General features: G+C 33.1%; 1 protein-coding gene across 1 annotated transcript in view; it reads left to right on the forward strand.

The window, feature by feature from the left end:
• The window catches only part of LOC136866147 (CUE domain-containing protein 2-A), a 180,678-nt gene extending 180,142 nt beyond the window's left edge, over positions 1–536 (forward strand). The window contains exon 7 of the mRNA XM_067142855.2: positions 518–536. The gene's annotated coding sequence lies outside the window, so the exon portion shown is untranslated. The remainder of the gene's footprint in view (positions 1–517) is intronic.
• Positions 537–6,000: the final 5,464 nt, after the last annotated feature.

Genomic DNA, 6,000 nt, shown 5'->3' on the forward strand with positions numbered 1-6,000 from the left:
GTTTTCCCCATTTTTAGAACTTGCCATTTATGCTGATCATCACTTTTTCAAATGTGTATTTCTGAAGTAACTGAAGTGCAGTACACATTTTGCATAATATGATCTTGCAGTTTTAATTTCAATAAATTTGGGTATGGAACTGAAGAAATAAGATAAAAATAAGCAAGTTTTTTGATGAATGGATTTCATCTGATGATTGCCTGTCCATTGCTCTTGAATAGTAGCTTGAATAGTAGAGCACTGGATTTGGAGCTCAAATTGACGGGTGTGATCCCGTCTCAGTCCGATGGTATTTGATTGTGCTCAAATATGCCAGCCTCCTGTTGGTAGATTTACTGGCATGTAAAATAAATTCCAGAACCTCAGCTTCTCTGAAAACCATTATAAAAGAGTGAGTTGTAAAACTAATAGCATTATTGAACCTATATCATCCTTGTTCAAGTAAGTTGCACTTCATGATTATATATTCTTTACCTGCTGTATATTCTGCCTTTGACTATCATTACCTATCTTTCAGATATTTGTGAAGCTTGGAGGGAACTCGGATAGAGTTTCAGAAGAAGTATAAGTGGCCTGCAGCTGTGACTCTGTACCAGTGGTATAGTGGTGAGGTATCTGAAGGCGTATAGGATGACTACACTGATGCTGTGTATAATTGTACATATATAGACTTTTAAACATTTTATTTATGGTGTTTCTTTCCATTGATAGGTGCTGAACACTTGAAATCAGCTTAGTGTAATGGAAAGTGTTTTTTCAATAATTCCTCAATCATGGAAACAGTATTATTTTTTAAATGTAATAATTCACTTGGTATGCTAAAGCCTTGTGTTTATTTATTTTGTCACTAAAAAGATTGTTTAAGAACAACATAAGTGATGCTAGGAAGTGCAAATTGATTTTGATTACCTCTGTACTGATTATTATGTGCTCATTTTTGCAGAGTATTTTTTTTTTTTTTAATGCTATTGTTATGGTCCAAGCCACCTTGAAAATTATGTTAGTTTCAGCTGATAGCTTAGTCATACCATTAGCAGTTGAAGCTGCTGCTCTTGTCCAGGTGAAGTGTGAGCATGGTTTTTTTCCCCCTTTCTTTTCCATATTATGTTCTTTAAAGAGTTGTTTGCTTATGAACTGAAATTTATGGATGATGTTCATCCCATATCTTCAGAACATTCATTTCATTCTAAATATAGAACTGTCTTAAATGTCGAACATTACAGTTATAACTTGATTACAATCATAAGTTAAAATGTATGTATTTTAAATTCCTAAGTCATGTTGTAGAACTTCATAGTCCAGTCTGCTGGATGGTGGTGATAACATTCAGTCAGAGGCTGATTGAAGCACTAGCTGTTCTCATTAATCCTACACTGGAAATGGTCAGCCAGTTGCATGGCATAGGTAAATGCTCATACATTTTACTAATTTTTTTCTCAATATTATCACCATATATTTACATATATACACATCTTGGTGTTACACAAGAATCTTGCATACTTTCAACATCCAAGAAATTGTAATCAGAGTCTCTCATTTATGATCTAATTACAATTTATGAAAACAACTGCTTTGTGTTCCTTACAGAAAAATTTTTTTACTCTGCTTGCTGTATGCAGTGGTCATTCGTCTCTTCTTTTCTGGACAAATGTAGCGGACAGTACATTTTCCAATTGTCTGGTCTGTTCGCATTCTTGGACTCAACAGTGTTAAAATCTTCTTTGATCGTGTAAACCAGAAAGTGTCGGGCATTTGACAAGCTGATCGCTAAGTTGAAACAGAAACAAATTCTTGGAGAAGGGGGCTTCAGGCCTTTCCTTACAGTATTTTCTGCCAAAACTATCCAAGAATTTATACCTGCAATATTCAGAATGTTGTAAAACACCACAAGAGGCCATTGCTTCATTTTCCTATTGCAAGACAGGTAGGACTTCTGGTGTAATGCATTGATCCCTCTCTTAGTCTCATTATAAAATTCTCCATTTCAGGCTTTTCTATGTCCTGGTTGACTGTGGGCTTTCCATGAGTTGTTGACAGAATGATGACACTTTTCTTGGCTTTAGGCTTGTAGGAAACAAGTGTAATTTCTGTGCCGAAGCAGAACATCGAAGTTCCTACCTCCTCTTTTTATCATCCTGCATAAATATGAGAGGAATTTATGGTTTTATTTTGATGGAGGGTGGCCAAAATTGTTTAGTGTTATTCATTTCTCAACACTTCCTTGGCCAGTGACACAAAGTTAAACCAATTATCCACCTTACATTTCTTACGAAAAGCCTTTATTTAACCACCTAATCAATACCCAATTTTTCATTGATTATTACTAGTTTTGGCCAATATGATGGCCTAACAATGAAGTTCACTGCTTACAATTATTCACCATGATATTTTTATGCAACTTCTCAATTGACCTTGGCAAAAGCTTTACAAAATGTTCCACGAGAGGCAGTCTGTTAGTATTAGTGGATTTTCCGAGATATGGAGATGCATCACATGTGTATTTTGTCCTGACATCACACATCGTCGTAATCTTGAAATCGTATTTTAAGGGCTTCGAGGAAATGTACACTCTAGAAGGACATCTGCCACAAAATCCTTGTTGTAAGATAGACCTGACAGTTGCAACCAAATTCGTCCCATATTTCTCGAATTGCAGCAAAGTTGTCGCCTTTCTTTTGCTGTTCTCTTGTTTTCTTATTGTCAGATTTCAAACACAGAATCAAGAAACTAAACTGTCCTTCACTCATCACTGACACAAATTTATTTCCGGATGGTTTGGCACTAAAAAGCATTTCTGCACTTACGTGATTGTTTTCCAGTGTGCCTGCCATAACATTTGGAGATGAGTTGAATTTTTCTTTAGTTCATCATTTTGGAGTCATTCATAAACAAGACAAAGGATTCCACAAGTGTTTTGACCTTCCTTACATTGGAGGTTGGACCAGGAATGAAGTGGTACAAGATACAGATGGTCAAATATACCCATTTCTTCCTTTTAGGGTCTCAGTAGTTGAAATTATGTTTTCTGCTTCCACTCTGTGAGGATTCTTGGTTCCTCACTTCCCGTAGCATCTTGGAAGTCTTCATTGGAGCTGTTATTTTCTGTTTCGGAAGAAATGCTTCTGTCATCAGTAAGAGCACTATCTAGATCTTAGTTCTCAAGTTCATCTAAAATATTTTCTTTCTCAATCTGTAAGGAACGGATCACCCTCGCGCAAAGACATCTAAAAGAGAACAAAATAACTATGATTATAATTATATCAATGAAATTAACCTACATCAATAATTGGATTACTGCAATATAATTTCAAATTCACCTCTGATATCTTCAAGACAAACTCTAATCCAGAAAATGCTCCAAGAAGAAATATATGAACAGAGGTTAAATAAAGAAGCCTACTATCTATTTTATTCAGGTGCAAAAATCCACATTCACTAAAGGTAAATGATTGTAACTTTTACAATGAATTCCTGATGTAATTAGATGTGGGAATACTATGCGCTCTAGTGTCAAAAATTTCATTTTTAGGTTCCGTATTGAATCGAGATTTACATTCAAAATCTAAAAGAGATTCAATGCAAGAAATAGTTATAATTCTAAAGTAATCACATATTCATTTTATCTGGGACTTCACACATTGCTGTATCCAAGTTGAATAATTATTGAACATCTATGAGGAACTTTAAGTAAACAACTGGTTGTTGTAACTAGTCCATCAGACTATTTATAATGACTACAAATGTTAATATTGAACTAAGAAACTCAATTTCATTTATACCATTATACTACAAAGTAGCTAATGACCCATATTGTTCTTACAATGTGAAAAAAGCTCATTCCACTTTTGTAATTTTAACTGTACAAGTATTTTGGTGTACACCTTTAGATATTCCATTTTAATGAAAAAAACCCTTGTACATATGTAAAGTAATTCAGTTCAAGCACGTACATTTTAAAAAGTATTGTTATTAATTTTAAAGAATGTAATGTACTCTATGTCCAATGTCTTTGTCTTACTTCCTAGGCTGATGATGGCATACCCTATTGGCAAAACCAGTCCCGAATAAAATGAATATGTGATGACTTTATAATTATCACTATTTCTTGTACTGAATACCTAACAATTTTGAATGTAACATTATGCGCAACAAGCACACCAAACTATTGTCTGTGAGAAATGTATACCAGTGTCGTAAATTTTACAAGCTGTACCTATCCAGGGTTAATGTCTAATCTTGTATATTTTGAGTCAAGACATTTTTCTTTTCTTTCTGAACTTCTTTTGCCTACTAACTTGCTCTGAAGCATTACTTGAAGCATTCCATACTTGGGATTCCTCATTATGTGGCCTCTTACCAATGTGTATTTTACTCCCCTAATATAATCTTCCTTCTCCTTAACTGACTGTTACACTACCCATTGCCAAGCTAAAATCAATTTGCTCTATAGGGATAACCTCTTTGTTTTTATTATCTGTAGTCAGTTCTGAATGTATTATGGAGACTTTGCAACTGCTTTATGTATGAACAAATCAAGCAAAAAAAACTTGGAACTTAAGTCAGCTAAAGCATTATTTTAACTAACACAGCATTTCAGCTGTCATACATTGAAATCAGTTGTTCTAGTTAAATCATTCACTATCTTAAATTTTTATGTGATTTCCATGAATTGAACGTAATTTTACTTTCATTTATAACAAATACCTTTTTTACTGAAGTCAAGCAAGTTTTTAAGCAAGGTTTAAAGAGTATGCTTATCAAAGAATTACAAATACTGTTCTATAATTTGTGTATGAACTTTTTTTTTGTTTGTTTGTTTGTTTCCATCAGTTACATTTGGAAGTAGTTAAAGGCATATTTTTATTTAAAATACTCCTTTAATGTCCACAAATACAGTTATGTATATGGACGATCACATTATCAGATAATAACATTTTGAATTCAGTAAGAGCTGTAAGATACCAGAAGGTATTAAGAAACTTTTTCTGGTTGTAAAAGTCATGTTAATGAAGAACCATGCTCATGTATGGTGGTATTCTGTATGCATTTATTTAGATTTTTTTTCCATACCTCATTAATTTCCTTTTAAAGTTTAACTGTATAAACTCTGTTTATTCTTTACTTTGGTTGATTTTTATGACATAGTAACTTAATTTGTCTTTCGGTTCATTGACTCATGAAATACTTGATCTGTGTGAAGGAAAAGAAAAAAGAGATCTGCTAATTATTGAGATGAATGTGTACTTTTTTTTAAAATCTCCTGGTGCATTTTTTTGCATTTGTTTAGGAATAAGGATTGTATGATAGTTCAGTGTTGATACTAACTAATTCTTGTTAGGTATCTTTCTTTTGGGGCATCATCTTATTGGTATGGAGGTAGTCAAAGTTTTAAATAGAACAACTGTGGGGAAGTTTCCTGTTAATGTTCTTTTCTGTTTGTCTATTGTATCTTGGGCCAAGAGTAAACCATTAGGTTAGGGAAAGAAATACTGAGAATCTTGGAATAAGTTGTAATGTTAAATGTTCATATCTTCAGTTCTCCATTTGAAGCCTATTTTTAATACATATTATTGCTAAAAGAAAATGCTTTTCCATATAGTGGCTAAATTGTGTTGACCTCTTACTTGTACATGTATATGATTGTAATAAGTTATATTGACAGTAAATAGAGTATTGTTTATCATCCTTATTCACATCACATTAATGAAAATTCATGCTCAGAACATCTGAGCATCATTTTCTCACTCATTGTCAGTTACTTTTTTTTTTTCCATGCTCAGAACATTCAACCTACAATTGAGGAGATCTCTCCATATTTTCTCTTACCTATGGCTGAGGAATTATTCTGCAGCTGCAGTTGATGTTTCATTAAACTATCACATTTATTTATATATATATATATATATATACAATCTGTAAGGTAGTTCTTTCAAGAAATTGTAGGCCTTAGATCTCAGAAATATGCCTATTATATTTATGAAATTATCTAAATGTATTGTG

The sequence above is a fragment of the Anabrus simplex genome, chromosome 1, assembly GCF_040414725.1.
Source record: "Anabrus simplex isolate iqAnaSimp1 chromosome 1, ASM4041472v1, whole genome shotgun sequence".
NCBI classification, from domain to species: domain Eukaryota; kingdom Metazoa; phylum Arthropoda; class Insecta; order Orthoptera; family Tettigoniidae; genus Anabrus; species Anabrus simplex.